Source organism: Dreissena polymorpha, chromosome 3, assembly GCF_020536995.1.
Source record: "Dreissena polymorpha isolate Duluth1 chromosome 3, UMN_Dpol_1.0, whole genome shotgun sequence".
NCBI lineage: Eukaryota > Metazoa > Mollusca > Bivalvia > Myida > Dreissenidae > Dreissena > Dreissena polymorpha.
Window position 1 is genome coordinate 58,250,661 of NC_068357.1, and position 20,464 is coordinate 58,271,124.

Below are 20,464 nucleotides of genomic sequence, written 5' to 3' on the forward strand. Positions count from 1 at the left end.
GTCACAAAAAACTTCCAACATACAACACTTTCAAGTGGAGAATTAGCCGCATTTAGTGGATGATTTAGAAACATGATTAATTTAAAATACATGTAATAGCTATTGAAAAGTTAAGTTATCCAGTTATTCTTGCTGCAATGTGGATAAGAATAATACAAACCAATAGCAGACAAACCTGATATCAGTGATATGTTGACCTTTGAAGTCGAAATTGAGACCTGAAATCTGTCTGTATAGAGAGGCACAATTTGTTTGGCATATCTTCAACCATTACTGGCAACACACACCTACAAAATTTTTTATATAAAATATATAAAAACATAAATTTATTTATAATTTTATTTATTAACTTATGACGAAATATTTTAATCTATGTCAGCTATAACGAAACTAAAAACGGATTAAAACCAATACCTTTTTTTAATTAATAGGTTGAAAACAAAAATAAATTTATTAATATATTGACGTTCAATTGAACGAATACAAGACACAAGTACATTACATTACAATAAGTTATTATTTCAGTCACGTTCTGAGAAAACTGGGCTTAATGCATGTGAGTAAAGTGTCATCCCAGATTAGCCTGTGCAGTCCACACTGGCTAATCAGGGTCTGGACGACACTTTCCGCCTAAACTTGATTTTCGGTAAGGACGGACTTCCTTGAAACAAAAAAATACCATAAAAAGCGGAAAGTGTCATCCATGATTAGCCTGTGCGGACTGCACGGGCTAATCTGGGATGACACTTTACGCACATGCATTAAGCCCAGTTTTCTCAGAGCGCGGCTCATTTAATTAACGATTGTCAACATTATGCATATTATCGGATAGTTTTACACAATATTAAAAAAATTCAAATACATACCTGGTAATACATGTTAATGATTGTATGCAATAAAGTTATTGATCTCAATCTGATCTATTTCCGAATTATCTGCGAATCCATCGAGTAGAAACAATAACCATGCAATTCGCTCTGTCATCTTGAAACGTTATACTTACTGAACGCACTGATTGTGTTGCATTTGTTACAAAGTTTCTGATTGGTTATTTCTAAGTATCGGATCCAATCAAATTTTTCGGGTAACTAAGGATTCTAACACCTAACAACCCGAGATTTGTACAGTAATTCAATACTTAATTTTCGCGGACGATATTTGTGTTCCGCGCTTTTTGGATCTGGTATTTACTGCATTTTCTCTCTTTAATAGACTTCTTTAAATAGCATTCTACAATCTCCGCGCGATTTTATACACTACTATTTGTACAGAGTAGATAATATTAAGGTTCCGCGCGATTAATTGAGCCCGCTTTTTCTACAGGGTTGAACGATAATTGTTCCGACGGAAAATATGTGAAAGTTCCGCGCTTTTTATATTTCGATTTGTATGTAGTGTTTTATGGCCATGCTGGCATTGGTTTTTCGCGGAAAGTGAAAGTTCCGCGAAAAATGAGAATCCCGATATTTACTATATAAGTATATGTATTTTAGCGGGGGTTCCCCTTTGGCTTGCCATACGTCCCTGATTAGCTGGTGCAGTACACACAGGCACATTAGGCACACAATTTTTCGAATAGACTGGACTGGATTTAAATTCGAGACTGGGTATGAGACGCCTAATCTGTGTTTACCAAAAGTAGCCGAAACACAGCTAAATAATAAAATTACAGTCAATTACACGCATCAGTCGGTTAACAACTTCTCAATTAAAATGTGTCTGACTTGCCTATTGCCCTTTATCTGTATCAGTGTAAAGTTAAACAAAACAACACTCATCGTCCATTTATCACAGCAATACTAAAATGCTGTTGTTTCCATCTTTATTATAAAGCACCAAGTGATTGATTCTTTGAATGAAAAAAAAATGCGTATCGTGTCCTTTCGAAAAGTCGCAATACGTGTGTTTTCTTTTTTATTAAAGGTCGCCGGGCATTTGAAACACGCGGAATAAAGAGCCATCAATAATCGTCTCATAATTTTTAATAAGTATACCAAGTCTCATGGTCATATTCAACGCTATCTTTTTCACATTTTTAAAATAAAAAGATGCGGACGGACAGAAGGATACATTGGTAGAAAGAGCAAGGGATTACTTAAAGACTTTTAACATAAATTTGAAGATTGTTGAAAACAAAAGTGAATTCACTTCATTAATTACTGTATGTATATTAAAGAAAAGCTGAAAGAAAAATGCCCCGTAACCTCGATATATCAGCAGTCTTGGCATTAATTTTTTTAAGGCACTAGCCCGGTTGGGCTACCAGCTTTGAAATTTCACTAGCTCGAATCAATTTTAACTAGCCCGAATTAAAAGTTACAATTCTGTTACATTTATAACTACATGTATGTTTGTATTGAAGAAACAAAGTACAATAAAGATTAAACAAATACACACTTGATTCTGTTTTTATTCACAGTTAATGTCTGACAAAAAATAAAAAACAATATCAACAGACATCTCCATTCAATCATGGTAATTGTCTGAGTCTCCGACATCCAGGTCTAACATATTATGTTGGCTCCTTAAGGCGGCCTTAAAAAAACAATGTTATAACATGATATAAATTTTCCGAACGAATATCTGAATAAAGTAAATAAAATGTCAAACTAGCAATAATATCTGTGCATAAGCAGTAGCACAAGAAGGTAACTTTTCTTTCCAAACTTCTGAGTATTCTAAAATTAAAACGACATTTGTAGCAGTAGTTCTATCGCCTAAGCCACAAATGGTTATCGCTGATTTGCTGATTTTACCAGCATCTAAAATGCAGTATAATACACCTCTGAATTTACTTTCAGGATTTGTACCTTGACAGATAAACTTTATCTGTACAAAAAACTATACTTGCAAAGTGCATGATATTTAATTGCTTTTTTGACATTAATTATGTATGACATGCACATACCAGCAAGTCAGCAATGCAGGCGCATAATCAAATTCCTTGGAGACATCAAAACGAAGCAAAGACCGATTATTTTTCCATGACGTTTGGAATTATTTTCGTTTCGTTGTTCATATTTTGTGTTGCTTCCTTCATTTTCATTTTGCGGTTGAAGTTTGTGCGATGCGCGCTCGAAATAACACAGAAAATACAATAAAAATATATGAATGCCGCAAGGTCTACGCCCAGTAGTAATAATTGTTATAGCGTCTTGCGAGATCGTCTTACAGGTCACATAACCCCAAACCGGAACTCCTGTTTTTAGGGTTACATGCAGTCAGTTTGATACTTAGCACACATTGTTGAGTGCATGCTGCCTAGGATTTGTAAAATACATTGCAAATGGCTAGTTTTGGTATCAACTTGAAGGTATATTTGTAAGCAATAAGAAAATAAGCCATTTTTGTGCTCTACTTTTTGTGTTGATGGTTCCCGGCTTTGAAAGAAGGTCATACTATTTGAGCCCAAAATGGTTGTCTGCACAGCTTTCAAAACCGGTTTGCCTATTCTAAGGCGAATATTTTGAGTTAGCGCGTATAGAATTTAATGACATGCAATTTTTTTTTAAAAAGATTATGCATTTATCTTTCCAATGATGTATGATGATATAATGGGTATGCGCTTGATCATGATAAAAATCGATATCGAACTTCAACTATCTTATATGTAATATAGAAGGAAATTAATTGCGCATGCGTAACCTTTAATGCAACACTGTTCGATAAGCGTCTAATAAATAGGTGCACAAGGGACACAACCAATGCAGTATTGAATAAGCGTCTATATGAAGCTGTCTCGCGAGATCGTCTTACAACACTGTTCGATAAGCGTCTAATCAATAAGTGCACAAGGGAAACAACCAATGCACTATTGAATAAGCGTCTCAATGAAGCTATTTCGGACTTGTTACAAAGTTCGGACATGAAACAAAGCACTAGACCCATCGGGCTACCGGCTTGGAATTTTCACTCGACCGACGCAAAAATCACTCGACCCGGTCGACGGTCGAGCGGATTACGGTCAAGACTGTATCAGAACAAAATATATTCACAGAACAGGGATTCTATACAGTGTACCAACCTTGAAATGTGGGCCGAAGCAGGTTAAAATTGAGAACGAAGCAGTAGCAATTTTCTAATCAAGGGAAATAACTGATCGGATGATATATTATATTTATAAGATTACATTCCACTAAATAATTTAGTAGTGCCTATTTCTAGAGGTCATTTTCTCTTCTTGTTTAAACGCCATTTAGCGATCGCAACTTTCTTTTTGTGATTATTTCCTGTATCATATTTGTGTCAGCATCTTTTTTTGTGCGTTTTATTGACAGATGAACGTTTGTGGTTCGTTTAATGAAAAACTGTACGTTTGTCGAAATGTTACTGCTGAAACCCTGTTTTCCGAGGTAGCTTACATTGAGCCAAAATGTTACTTTCGTAACAAAATGTGTCGTTTTATTGCAATTATAGGAAGATGACCCAACTATCGTTAAAGAGATACCATTTTTGCGAGATATTATTTATACAAAAGGCAAACAATGCTTTTAACCTTTGCAGTTGTATAATGGGACGTTATGTGAATTGCTTAATGGTTAACTTATCTTTTATTCAAATAGACATTTAAGTCATCTCCATTTACACGTAGACTGAATAACCAGAAAGAAAAAATGTGACAATCCCATCCGATGGCGATGTTTATGTTTTTTGTCACTGAATTGTATAATGCATTATATAATATTTCCGCCGGTCCGCTTACACGGATTCTGAAAAAAATAACACAGGGTCTTCCCCCTGTTCAGTAAAAAACTTCTTGGAAAGTTAATACATACAATATGCAATGTAAAATATTTTTAAGAAATATATGTTTTACAATTTTATTCATATATACACAAATTATATTTGTTTCAAGTTCAGTCACAAATTTATCTTGCGTTCAAGTATTTCACTGTGCTATGTGCTTCATTAGTGCTTTTTATAGATATTTCGCATTTACAACGCACTTTTCTATTTTTCAAGATAAAGTTTTAAGTAATTATTATTTTATTAAAACGTAAGGAACAAAATATATTAAGGTTATTTGTAAAAATACTTAACCCAGCGGACTACACGCATATTTTTTTGAGTATTGTTTTGTTAGTTAAAGGGGCCTTTTCACAGCTTTTGGCATGCATTGAAGTTTTTCATTAAAATGCTTTACATTGATAAATGTAAACATTGGATCTATAAAGCTCCAGTAAAAAAACATGAATTAAATTAAAGAAAGAAAAAAGTAACTCTCAACGGAGCTCGAACCACTGACCCCTTGAGACCTGGAGTAAAAGTCTACCGCTTAGACCACTCGGCAATCCGTACTCTTACTATGATTGTTGTATTTTATACTTAATATAAGCAATCCTCTTAGTATCACAAAATATAACGACAACAACAGGACTCTTTAAATTATTCAATCGTTTCGCGTTGTCAAGCTGTATAATTTTCAGGTTTTAAAATCGTCAAAAGATGCACATTATGGATATTTTAGAGCATTGTAAATGCTCATTTTAACCGTTTCCTCACAAATACTATAACTACGACGCGAATCTGAAACATTTTTTTTTAATTTTGTCATTTTACTAAAACGTGAAAAGGCTCCTTTAAAACAGTTGATTAAAATGCCAACTCTTTGTACACATTGTGTTTACATATGTCGCAGTTTGAATAATGTTACTGCTTTTATTACCATCGCAACTTTTCCATTCCTAAATTATTTCCTAAGAGCATAAACAGTAATGAAACAATTATTAATCAATAACCGCTTTTATAAAGATATTTCTAGGTAATTAAACACTTTCCTATTTTTGTATAATAATTCAAGAAATTTTAATTATTCTATCTAAATTTCTTACTAAATTTCAAGTAGTGGCTTGAACAAATTTGTTATAGTATTTAAGTTTATGAAAATATATCAACACGTGTGCGATCGTTTACAAGATTTTTTAATAAGTTTACGTTACATTAATATTGCAAATCTTTGTACAAATGATATCATATTTCGCTGCTGTTGTGGTTGAGTCTAAACACTCTTTTACGCTAGATTTGTTATTGCTGCAATTATTCAAACGGCGAGGAAATTAATGTCGACTATTTTACATTCCGTTGCCCTTGTATTAACCCTACGTATCAAATGTGGAAACACTACCAGTTGCAACGACATATGACCTATAACGAAACGACCACACAGGGCAAAATGGTCTTTAATAACGTTCGTCGTGTAAGACCTGTCTTTCGCAATATGCATCATTGAATACTTTTTGCATTGAGAACAAGCTAATTAAAATTGTAAACCGATTATTCATCATTTTAATTGTAAACTGTCTGAGATTAGTCAGCCTCACATCAGTCTGTATGTCTGCGTGTGTTACCAGCTGGCTTAAATAACAAGTCAAAGTCAATCAATGAGAGGAACGTGATCCTTTGGATAACCAATTTCAACATCAAGTTGATTAGTTCAGCTTGGCATTTTTATGAAACATTTCTTGTGAACTTTCGCATAAGTCGACCAAGAGGAATCTGTAACTTATAAATTGACTGTGATAATTTTGGCGTAATTATACGTAACATAGTTATGCAATATATTAACAAATGTATCGACCATACTTTCAATATTGAAAAGATGCATTTCGTAACGTCACCAGAAGTATGATCGTCTTCGGCCGGGACAAATGACAGCAGCAGTTTGCCAAGCAGAAATCCATCCCCGAGAACAATATTTTTGCATAAGCTCATGATGACCAGCATATTATCCCACGATGAGCATCCTCCAAATTGTTACGGCAATTATGAAATATATGATGCTAAAAAAAGAATCGTAGGTTGCATAATGGCCAAGAGAATATCAGCGGGGTTATTCGCGTAACGCCCTCTTTTTCACTTAGCAATCGTCATGTTTGTCACACAATCTCTATGCGCCTTAACATTAATCGCTGCTAAAAATCAGGCTCATAGCTTGCAATATTGCACAGAAAATGGAGAGAGAATTGGAGGAGATAATCGCGTCTACCACCAGCACATATGGCCAACATGATGACAAGTACCCGCTCTCCCATTTGTTATATTTCTATTGTAGCTATGATCCTGATTGTTGAGACGCAATGCAACGAGTGCACCTACACATTTTATGAAACAAGGATCTATCTGGCATAATGGCAGATAGAATGGGAGAAAATATTCGAGGCCAGTATATTTTCACACAAATATGAAAAACGAGCATTATGTATTTCGTTTAATATAAGTTACAATACGACATCAAGCTTTACAATGTTGGCTATTGCTATAATGTCACTGATTTGTTGTGGGTTATTTAACGAAATATTTGACGCAATACTAATTGATTTTGAGTGTTACAGGGGCAGTCAAATCATGAAAATTATAAAGCATAACAATCGCTAAACGATTAAGTAATTTGGAGATTTCTAATGGTATCGTTGTATTTTGTGACATTACGAGGATTGCTTATATGGAGTATACAAGACACTGCTCTCTTCATAAGTAAGGATGACCGAGTGGTTTAAGTACTAGACATTAACTCCAATGGTCTGTGGTTCGAGTGCAGTTGAGGATTACATTCTTTTTTATATTTTATTTTTGTCATAACTGGAGCTTTTTCATTGCAATGTTTACATTTATCGAATGAAAGTATTTAATGACAGATTTCAATTCATGCCAAAATCTGTGGAAAGGTCTCTTTAAATGTTTGATTTCACTCTACATCCGTTTTTAATTTCATGTTCAATAAAGTAAAGAGAACAGTCAGCTTTAAGTTCACGAGTCGTAATACCACCCAGTTGAATGCTTGGCTAAACTATAAATATCCTAAGTCTGCCCTCGTTTGTATGTAATCAAAGGAATGAACAACCGATGTAATGTTCAGAGAACAACGGAGCATGTTGTAACATTTTGTTTGAAGCGATAAATATTTAGTGTAACCCAGTTTTTTAGCATGAGAGTATGCACATAAATAACATATCTTTCTAGCACATTTCTTGTCTGATCGATGGTTATTCAAACACTTAAACGCTTCACGCATCTCATGTTTTACTTGTTGGTTTTATGTAAGACTGCAGACTCAATTAATTCTACATCATGATCCCGTGTTACGTAAGTTAAAGGTGCCCTGCGTAAATATATCTATGTTGAACTAATAACAATTTAGTGCAGGTGCAGTTCAACATTCATTCGTTTGAAGTCACTTAAAGTTGAAGCACACAAAAACGCTAAGAATATATGATTATAGTATTAATGCAAAGACAATAGTTCAGATGTTTGTATGACAGGTCTGTTTCATAGTAAGCCTGTAATATACTATACAAAACTTAATGTGATTTAATCAATAATTATGTCAGCGTAGACCGAGCCTGTTTTCAAACCACCATCAACTTATTTGTTTCATGAAAAACGCGCATCGTGTGAAAGATATTGTTTGCAACCAGCCTCGAGTAAATATTAATGCGCGATCACATTTTACTCTACAAATAATTTCAAATAAGCACTCGACGTGCTAACTGACATTTCCTTGTGAAAGATAGAGGCACGTCTTAAAATGTTCAAATCGCTATTGTTTGTTTCACTTATATAACATTTTCTTTCTTGACGCATTAAATATGTAGTCAAATGAAAGCGCATTTCCATTTAAAATATAGTTATATTTGAATATAATTTTATTATTGAATATCATAATTTTCGTATTTTATGTAAAGATACGTCTCAATAAAAAAGAAAAAAACATTTTGTATGTATGTATATATGTATAAATAAAGATTTTCCAAATTAGAAAAAAACTGTAAATCGCTAGTTTTATAATCGATACCGATATTCGAATGTAAATTATATTCATCCTGAAGGCGTTTGTTTATATATTCTAAAGATTGATGGTGTATTTTCAAACTCGGCGGCCGACGATGGATTTTATTTGGTTTGGACTAAATTTGACTTAATTTTAAATTAGCGTCAGGCATTTTTCAGGAATACCTACAAAAAAATATAAATGATTTTTTTTTTATCTGAAGATTATTTGTCCTTATTAAAAGAAATATTTATAGTTTCATAAACAAAAACATCTAAAGTCACACATATGAATTCGAGGTTTATTTTCCGATGGGTGTAGCAGCCGATCTTGTTATTAAGGTTTATTATATGTTTTTTATTAGGTTAGTGTATTGTTTTGTATACAACATCAATACTAGATGTCTTAATGTGTTTTATCAATCCCAATAGTTGTATCATAAGAAAGTGATTATTGTCGGTATGATCTGTTCATTTGTATTGAATGTCCCTACATATAACTGTACCATACCATTTCGACTTGTGTATGTATATTTACTAATTGCTGTTCACTGCACTTGTATGGTTTTATAATCAGACACTCAATGAAGATGAATACTAATATACAAGTGCCCTAACTCAACTGCTTCACGAGGCTAGAACACATAACAAGAACCTGACTGTTGTGTGACTAGACCTCGTCAACGCCTTTTGCTCCATCCCCCACCAGCTAATCCAAGAAGCACTTCAGCATTACCGTGTACCAGAGCATGCTAGAAGCCTCATACGAAACAACTACAGCAATATCCACCTTATGTTCTCATTCCAGAGCTGGAATGACATCGTGGATATCTCTAGAAAAGGGTATTGTCATAGGCTAATTTATTTCCGTGATTTTCTTTGTAATGGGAATGAATATGATCCTCAGAGTAGCTGAAACAGAAACACAAGGGCCACTTACCAACGCAAGTATCTGTCTACAAGCCAGTATATGATTCTTGGATGATCTAACCATCACCACAGAAACCCAGATCCAAGCTAGATGGATCCTGAAAGCCATAGATGAGACTGTGATTTGGCAAGAATGGTTTTTAAACCAAAGAAGTCGAGGTGTCTGGTAATAAAGAAGGGAAAGGTCTCAGCGCAGTTTAAGCTACACTACGTCTAGCGCGATTTCTGCCATCCACCTCACTCCCACCGTGGACAATTTTTCGAGAGCGTGGAAAATCAACGCGATCGGAAGGTGTTTCCATCATGATAGATTGCGTCGACAGTGGCTGAACACCGCGGGCGTTATCGGGAAATCGATCTCACGGTGGACCACCATGATCGCGATGGACCACCGCGGCCTCGGTGGTTCGCTGTGAAATACAGGTAAATGTGAATGAACATGTATATTTCGATATTGGAGACCGCATAATTTTTTCAAAGTTCTAGAATGTTTTGTTACATTTGTATGTACATTTGTATACATTGTAACTTGATTGTTAACAATCGTCATTATTTTCTATTGTTTACCCTCGTTTCAGAATCATTTGACATGTCGTACATCGAGCGTGATGTGCTTTATGTTTTGTTTCTACAGTTTCTGCGTGAAGATTTACTTGTTGTTTATTCAAAGAATTGTTTGTTTTTGTTAAAATTTCGGAAATGCTTCCTCGTTTGTACACATATGGCTTGCGGTATCCGGACAAACGGCACCCGGACAATCGGCACCCTATGTAAAGTACCCGGTCATAGCTATATATATGGACAGAATCGTTGCGATAAAAAGTACCATCTCCGTGTATTGTGGTGTTTTCAAATTATATATTGTATACATGTACATATATTTCGTTTGGGTAATGGTGAGGTTGATCGGCCGCGCTTGAAATAATACATCGGATGCACCGGTTTAAATCGATTCACGCTTGTAATCGGTTAAAAACAAGCGACAACGGTTAAACGTTTCGTTAACAAAATTTGCAAATTCGGAACATTTAAAAATCGGTGAAACGAAACGTATTTGTAAATTGTGACGATACATAGCGGTAATTACGGGGATAATTAGTTAATAGCGATTACATAATTATTTCATCAAGCAATGGCCAACGTAATCTAATTGCAGAAAACAAACATCGTGAAAAACAAAACCAGCCGACAATATTCGCGGCGATTTTCAATAATGACGATTAAATAATGATTTGCGAAAAATAATGAAGATCTAACAGTTACCGATAATTGGTAAAGCACGGGGAGATAAAATAAATTTTCCGAAATGTATCACTTCTGTCGGACACTGATTGAGAAAAACGCTCTAGGCCACGATGTCGCACAAGTTAATTGACGCGTGTATGACAATACACGGGGTCGAGTGTGTAAACAGTAACTCGATACCGATTTTTCCTGCTTGATGGCCCGATTTGCACGCGTTTTGCAATCTCCGGAAAACTTGTGGAGGCAAAATTTTGTTTATGTCGTCGGATAAAATAATCGCCATATTTTCTTTTCAATTTTAAGAAATGTTTATGCAGCATCAACATACTAACACAATATCGCGTTAAGAGAAAAATAATGCATTTAATGTCAACCGTACTTTCATTTTAATTTCCTGCAACGATATCTATTCATACGACACACGAACACTAAATCTGATCTTAATAAAAAAGTTCCGCTCGGTAAAATATTGTGTATATTTTTTATCAACAACTGGTAACAAGATGACCTGTTAATTCTGTTCAGCTCAATTGTCTTTGGTATTTGTAAATTGTTTAGAGGTGTTATTAAACCAATTAGTAGATAACGTTAATCAATCCACACTTATATTATGTCGCTATTATTTATTGTGCTGTAACATTGTATTATGTTTATGCAAAAAAATTTGGACTTTGACTTGGTTTGATAACACAGTTTGTTGACGGGATTTATCAATCATCTCTTTCACCAAAGCAATTAGCGGATTAGACGAATTAGTTCAACAAGGTGCTGACGGGCTTTATCGGTCGCATTTAATCGGGAGCCGTTTGTACGGGTATACAATTAAATCGGGTGCCGTTTGTCCGGGTATACAATTAAATCGGGTGCTGATTGTCCGGGTCGACAAATTTACAGGATGCCGACTGTCCGCGTAGGCAAAAAAACACTGGGTGCCGATTGTCCGGGTGCCATTTGTCCGGATACCGCAAGCTATACGTGCACAAACGAGAAAGCATTTCCGAAATATTAACAAAAACAAACAATTCTTTAAATAAACAAAAAACATTTTCACGCAGAAACTGTGGAAACAAAATATAAAGTACATCACGCTCGATGTACGACATGTCAAATGATTCTGGAACGAGGGTAAACAATAGAAAGTAATGACGATTGTTAACAATCAAGTTAAAATGTATACACATGTACATACACATGTAACAAAACATTCTAGAACTTTGAAAAAATTATACGGTCTGCAATATCGAAATATACATGTTCATTCACATTTACCTGTATTTCACAGCGAACCACCGAGGCCGCGGTGGTCCATCGCGATCATGGTGGTCCACCGTGAGATCGATTTCCCGATAATGCAGAGACTGACACCGCAATTGGCCACGGCCAAATCACCGTGTTCAACGGTGTATCATGGTGAGATATTAATTGTCCACTCTGGGCTGAATCACTGTGATGCGATGTGAATGGCAGAAATCGCGCTAGACGTAGTATATTCATCAAAGGCGAAGAAATCCATCATTTGTAGATTTTCCATGATTCAACACCTTCAGTCAAGAGCAGCAAATGAAGAATTCGGCAACAGGTCGAAGAGGGTCTCAGGAGAATCGACAGGTAAGAACTCCCAGGTCAGTTCAAGTCCTTGATCTATCTACTACAAATGCTTATTTCTTCACTGATGGTCAACGAGATACATGTTAGTCTAATTGAGAAACTCGAACAGAAAATAAGCAATCACATCAGAAGATAGCTAGGGCTGCTACCATCGTTCAGATCCATAGGACTATGTGAAAGGTCTTCAAGGCTGCAGATGTCACTGAGATCCCTAGTAGAGGAATGCAAGATAGCCAAAGCAAGGTTGTTCATAACACTACGGGACTTCGCAGATTAGAAGATCAGTAAAGCTAGTATAGAAATCCGAACAGGGAGGAAGTGGTCGATGACCAAGGAACATGAACACGCCGAGAGAAGTCTACGCCACCAGTTAATTGCTGGAACTACCAACAAAAGACGTGAAGGTCTAGGTCATAGGCAACAGCCCCGTTGAGAAAAGACAGAGAGAAAGACGCTCCATTGTACAACCGGAGATAAGACGGTCAGAAGATACCAATCCGTCTGCAAGATCAATGCAGATGGGCCAGCTAGGTAGTTGGAGTCGATGGAACCAGAGAGAAAGCTGACATTGAATGAGCTTTAGCAGTATGAACCCTTCCAGCTTTCCTTTGTACTGATACAGGTATTATGAGTTTTCGCAAACACATTATACCCTTGAAAGATGGACGCTAAGCGACAAGCCAAATTGTCCATTATGTAGCCGGAGAGGGACACTAGCACATGTCCTCTCATCTTGTATGATTGCTCTCTCTCCCAAGGTCTTTAAAGATGGGGGCATGACCAAGCCCTGCGAGTGCTAGCGGACATCCTGGAGCAAGACAGAAGGAAGCAGTGACAAATCAATACCAGAGGTCCACGTTACATCAACATTTTAATGGAAGGATAGAGGGCAAAAGATATCCAGGACACAAGCCTTTTACAAGAGGCATGACACTGGGAGACGAAGGTCAATCTCCAACAGAAACTCGTATTCCCAGATGTTTTTTTTTATACCACATTTATATAGCGCCCTTTTCATACTCGAGATGTGCGTTCTAAGGCGCTTTACAGTTTTTCCCTGATCACTGGGTCATAAGTCGTCCGTTAACATATTGGCGCAGTATGCAGCCACGGCACATTGGCTTATTTCCCTCACAGGTACCCATTTATACACCTGAGTGGAGAGGAGCAGATGTGGGATAAATTTCTTGCTCAAGGAAATTCCAGTGGTCGGGGCGGGATTCGAACCCGGGACCTCTCGATCCCTACGCCAGCGTCCTACCATTAGACCACTGCTCCCACATGTTGTTCAAACAAACATACGTCCTGACATAGTCATCTAGTCAACAGCTCCAAAGAAGATGATACCCCATGAACTGACTCTCCCTTTAAAAATATGAACTGATGAAGCCAATGAAAGGAAGCGGTCAAAGTACCAAGATAAGGCAGGTATTTATGTTCATTAATGATTATGCACACACGTACCTTTTTTGATAAAAGTAGACAACACATTCACAACCTGAGAGCACTGGCCTTAGCATTAATGATTCGTTATAAAATCTTGGCAATATCTGATGAATCGTATGCCAGATCCACTAATGAATATGAAACAGCAGAAATTGACCGGTTTCCATACGAAGATTGCAAGGTGTCTCGTTCCTATCTTACTAAGTGATCTTCTATTTGACACTTGCGACTGTATCACTTCATATTTTTACGCATGCTTAAGATACACTGGGCATGGATAGACTCTAGGAAGATCATTAATTAATAATGGTCATATTGATATTCCGGAGATAATGCTGCGACATAGCATTTTTCCTAAAATCAACATTTTTGCAGATTCCAGTAATGATAATGAAAACTCGATTTTGAATACTCGGGTGAACTGAGGTTATGTAAAGTCCCAGTCCGCAAGCGCTGAATTAATTTTAATAAGAAGAAATCGTTTCTCAAGGCCACACAGCCGACAAAAACACTTTAACATAATTCAAAATGTAAGGTTATGTGAGTATAAAGTTAAAAGTTACAAATGGATTATCTTATATTGTTTTAACATTTGGTTAAACTGTGGCAAATATATGAGGAGAAGAGTAGCTTGCATAACCGATTCAGATAGTTTCCATTGTTTGTTTTAAGTATGTTATGTTAAGGCTTCAGATGGTACATGAATAAATTACATCAGAATTGATAGTTAAATTGGATCATATATTTGTGGCGTGTTTCTGATTCCGCCGCGTAACTGGTATACGATTCCTTTGATAAAGTCGGTAGCGTATAAATTAACGCTTTTCTTTAAACTATTGCACTCAATACTGTTGTTGCGTTGATATTTCTGATTCGAGGTTAATCTACTTATCATCCCCGCATATGCACTAATAAAATTATTATCTATCTTAAATAATGCTGTAAAGCAATTTTAGCTTCTTGGCCATGCGTTGTTATGGTGATGCCAAACCGTTTGATTGATAGGTAAATTCTCTGTTCAAAGGCTAATTGCACATATTTATTAAACACGATGATATATATTTATTTTCGGTAAGTTACTTATTAAACAAACATTATTGGACACTGACAGTAAGAAAATTAAAATGTTCTGACGTTGTATAGTTACAATTTCAAACGCCACCATGCTTGACAGAGAGATATTCAAGCCGGATTGTCGTTTATTACAAGTATTTAGCGTGGGCGTTGTTTTTAATAAATCAATCCCAAATGCATGTAGGTTATATATTATTTCTTTAACGTTATACCTTAGGGAATAATCAACTGATTGCAATTCTTTATTACGTGCTGAAAACATATAAACAAAAGGACATTCATAACCACTGGTCTATTTTTATGTTGCTATTCACCTTTACCGTTATTATGATAAAAATGTCAAATAAGTAGGACAGTATATAATAACAAAAGTAAACCTATATTAAAGTCAGCAGAACAAAGTCGTTGAGGTTGCATAAATAAGACTTTCAGATACGATATAAACATCGAAGTTATGGGTCCTTACTTTTTTTTAGTAGTTTATATAATACGTTATGAAACATTACAAAGAAATTGTAGAATGATAACGATTGTTTGGGTTTCGACTAGGATTCAATAACGGTATTAAGATCTAATACAATTGTTAATCCCATATATTGACCTAACTGAATATGTCTTTACTTATTTAACATCCAAATTAATAACAAGTTGGATCGGTATTTTTATTATTTGTATGAGGTCTTAAAAAGGTGAATATATTTACTATAATGCAATTGATAACCTTAAAATTGATGAACGAAAAAAATCGAGAAAATTAGACATCTCGATGTCGGACTCTATGTTAAAATAATTTTTGTTTTGTTTTTGTGTACCTTTGCTCTTAAACATTCCAGTAACTTTTATGCTAAAGATAATGGTAAGGATAGTATCTTTTGTAAATTGGTAGTTACTATCTGAGCTTTTCCTGCTATTAAGCTCACTTTCTTGAAAAGATTATCATGTTTAAAATATCATGTTCCAAATTTTAAGAACGTTTATGAACAATATGATATAGTAAAGTAATATAATTATGTATCACAAATTGACATATTATAAACCGCGATGTCAAGCACTCGAGAAATACGTATCCATTTTGATTACCGCGTGTCTCATTTAGTTAGTAAAAAAACCACACTGCTGGTGCAGTACATCGCAGCAGTCACATCAACTACACGGTTTTCTTAATCATTCAAGTGCATGTACGTAACTATGTTTCCAGTTAGCAGACGGCTGAATGATAAATGTTGTATTCACTTCAAAGGGACAGGTCTATGCATACATTTTAGTTTACGATCATTACGGACATAAAACAAGCGAAACATAAGTCTGAGTTTTTTTTTTAAGATTGAACAGTTTCAAATTTAAATGATGGAACTCATATTTGACGACTGGTTTCCAGTTAACTAAGAATCCTACAACTTAACAGTTAATATTCATTAGTTCTTATATGTTGACACCAAAACGAAGCGGAGATTTGTCTTCAGCAATTTCATCAGCATGATAAGCAATTTATTTACCGATCAGACTGAAAATGTTTTACGAAACATTTTAAAGTGCAACAAACGCACATCGTCAATCATAACGTTTGATGCAGCTTTGTGTTTCACTTTTCCTGAAATTAACTGCATTATTTGACACATGTGTGTCTATATCCGACCAAATCGCATTAAAATTTGTATCTAAAATAAATGTAATAAGTATGCTTTTTAATCAATCTGATATAGATTTTTTGAACACTATATTCATCGGATTAATATAGTAAACAGTATACATGTATTGCAGTTTGTATAACTTGTACACTTTTTTTACATTCTGTTCTGTTGGTATCGTTATAGTATGTGATATTACGACGATTGCTTGTATAGAGTACAAAATACACTGCTCACTTTAAGAGTACGGATGGACGAGTAGTCTAAGTGCTAGACATTAACTCCAATGGTCTGTGGTTCGAGTGCAGTTGAGGATTACATTATTTTGTATATATTTGATTTTTTGTTTTACTGTAGCTATTGTATCGCAATGTTTGCATTTATTGATTTAAAGTATTTAAGGATAGACAATTCATGCTAAAATATGTGGAGACGTCTCTTTAAAAGTTTGATTACACTCTACAACCGTTTTTAATTTATTTCATGTACAATAAAGTAGAAAGAACAGCAAGATTTCAGTTCATGACTCGTTATGATGTTGGGCCCCACTGTCAATCAGTCTACTTTATTGATATAAGCTATTTTGATGAATTGTTAATTTCTAGCTGCATAATTCACTGTTCTCCTCCTAAATTGTTGTCCAATCTAGCCTGGTCACATAATAATTATTGCTGACCAATCAAAAACTTAACGGTCAGTCAATAGAATTACATATACAGGCTAGAATCATTTTGGTGTGTTTATTCCATTGTTTAAAATTGCATATATTTACTTCCTGTTGGCAGAGAAGACATATGTGTCTTAAGGCATAACTTTCTTCGTCAGTCAATTAAAATAGTACCTATATCTATCAATTTGAAATGCTAATTTTCATATTTTTGGTGAATGTTTCCACATAAAACTGGCTTTATTCAAAGATTTGTTCATTTAAAGCTCTAACACATGTTGTTAAAAATGAACTGGCTACCATCTTGATTTTTACTGTACCCGATTCTCGTTGCCAGATTACAGTCGGCTAATTCTACAAGCGTTAACCAGTTTTAAATATTCTTTAAGGAAATGTTTTCAACTTGTAACGGCGGAAAACGCCCTTTTGAGTGTATTTTCTAATGTTATTGTTGTCAGTTATAATTGTATTTTATTGAAGAACTTGTTTGTTTTAGCATCTTTTTCTGAGCACCTGTTAAGGCACAATGATTTATACACCCGGCGCAAAATTTGTTGTGGTAGGCGCACTGTGTAGTGTGTCGAGCGCACTGTGTCGTGTGCCCGGAGCAGTGTGCCGATGTGCCCGGCACAAGGCGCAGTGTGCCATCCAAGAAGTATATGAAGCCGGGATTTTCTCTTACAGAAAAAAAGGAAAATTTGGGTAACATATCCCATACAACTTCTGTTTAGAATTTTAGTAAGCAAAATTTGTTAGTAAAATAAAACCATTGAAACATAGAGTAAAATATTGAATATACAGTACACGTTTGAATTTATATTAAGACATTAAAATTTCTTAAAGTTGCATTTCTTGCTGGAAAATAAAAATACCTAGATATGTTATTCGGTTTGGTTTTATTGAAAATACGTAATGAAATTGTTATTACTGTAAACGCGCGGACTGGGTCCTAACATGACCACCTAGTTGAATGCTTAAGTTAACTATACGTATCCTTAGTCCCCCCTCGTGTTTATGTAATCAAAGAAATGATCAATCGATGTGATGTGCAAAGTACAACGGCGCATGTTCTAACATTTTGTTTAAAGCGATAAATATTTAGTGTAACCCAGTTTTTTAGGATAAGAGTATGTACATAAATAACATAACTTTCTAACAAAAGTCTTGCCTGATCGATGGTTATTCAAACACTGAAACGCTTCAAGCATCTCATGTTTAACTTGTTGGTTTTATGTAAGACTGCAGACTCAGTTAATTCTAAAGCATGATCCTGTATTACGTAAGTTAAAGGTGCCTTGCGTAAATATCTATGTTGAACTCATAACAATTTTTACAGGTGCAGTTAAACATTCATATGTTTGAAGTCACTTAAAGGTGAAGCACACAAAACCCCTAAGAATATATGATTATAGTGTTAATGCAAAGGCAATAGTTTAGATGTTTGTATGGCAAGATTGTTTCATATAACGCCTGTAATATACTATTCAGAACTTAATGTGATTTAATCAATAATTATGTCAACGTAGACCGAGCCTGTTTTCAAACCACCATCGAACCACGAGTAAATATTCATGCGCGATCACATTTTACTTTACATAAAAACAAATGATTTCAAATAATCACTCGACGTAATATGTGACATTTCCTTGTGAAAGATAGAGGCATGTCTAACATTGTTCAAATCACTTTGTTTTGTTTCACTTATATAACATATTACTATTTGGCGCATTAATTATGCAGTAAAATTAAAGCGCATTTCCATTTAAATTATAGTAACATTTTAATATAATTCTATTATATTATATCATAAGTTTCGTATTTAATGTCAAGATACGTCTCTATAGAAAAAGAAAAACATTTTTCATTTATCTATATATAAAGTTTTTCCAAATTAGTAAATCGCTAGTTTTTTAATCGATACTGATATTCGAATGTAAATTAATTCATCCTGAAGGCGCTTGTTTGTATATTCTAAGGTTCGATGGTGTATTTTCAAACTTGGCTGCCAACGATGGATTTTATTTGGTTTGGACTAAATTTGACTTAATTTTAAGTTTGTGTTTGGCTTTTTTTCAAGAATAAGTAAAATAAATAAATAAATAATATGATTATCTCAAGATTAGTTTTCCTTAAAAGTAATATTTTTAGATTCAAAATCAAAAACATTTACAGTCACACATTTGAATTCGAGGTTTATTTTCCGATGAGTGTAGCAGCCGATCTTGTTATTGAGGTTTAACATAGGTTTTTATATCAGGTTAGTGTATTGTTTTGTCTACACCATCACTACTAGAATTATTGATGTGTTTTATTTATCCCAATATTTGTAAAATAAGAAAGTTATTATTGTCAGTGTGATCTGTTCATTTGAATTAAATGTCCCTACATTTAACTGTTCCATATCATTTCGACTAGCGTATTAATATTTACTGATCGCTTTTCAATACACGTGTATGGTTTAATAATCAGACACTCATTGAAGATGAATACTAATACACAAGTGACCTCAATCAAATGATTCACGAGGCTAGAACAAACAGCAAGAACCTGACTTTTGTGTGACTAAACCTCGCCAACGCCTATGGCTCCATCCCCCACCAGCTAATCATAGAAGCACTCCAGCATTTCTATGTATCAGAGCATGATAGAAGCCTCATACGAAACTACTACAGCAATATCAACCTCAGGTTCGCATTCCAGATCTTCACAACATCGTGGATATCTCTAGAAAAGGGCATAGTCACAGGCGGTTCTATTTCCGTGATTCTCTTTGTTATGGGAAACAGAAACACGAGGGCCACTTACCAATGCAGGTTTCCGTCTACCTGCTAACAGATGATTCATGGATGATCTAACCATCACCACAGAAACCCACATCCAAGCTAGATGGATCCTGAAAGCCAGAGATGAGACTATGTCACTGAGATCCCTAGTAGAGAAATACAAGGTAGCCAAAGCAAGGCTGTTCTTAAAACTACGGGACTCCGCAGACAAGAAGATCGGTAAAGCTAGTATAGAAATCCGAACAGGGAGGAAGTGGTCGGTAACCATGGCAGATGAACACACAGAGATTAGTCTACACCACCAGTTCATTGTTGGA

The 20,464-nt window shown here is 35.1% G+C and overlaps 1 protein-coding gene across 2 annotated transcripts in view; it reads right to left on the reverse strand.

Moving 5' to 3' along the window:
- LOC127874321 (probable thiopurine S-methyltransferase) overlaps nucleotides 1–20,464 on the reverse strand; it is a 195,058-nt gene that overhangs the window by 19,757 nt on the left and 154,837 nt on the right. The window contains exon 1 of one of the 2 annotated variants that reach the window (XM_052418568.1): nucleotides 4,025–4,105. The exons of the other annotated variant lie outside the window; for it this stretch is intronic. The gene's annotated coding sequence lies outside the window, so the exon portion shown is untranslated. Of the gene's footprint in view, nucleotides 1–4,024; nucleotides 4,106–20,464 lie in introns of those variants that run through there. 2 annotated transcript variants of the gene reach the window in all.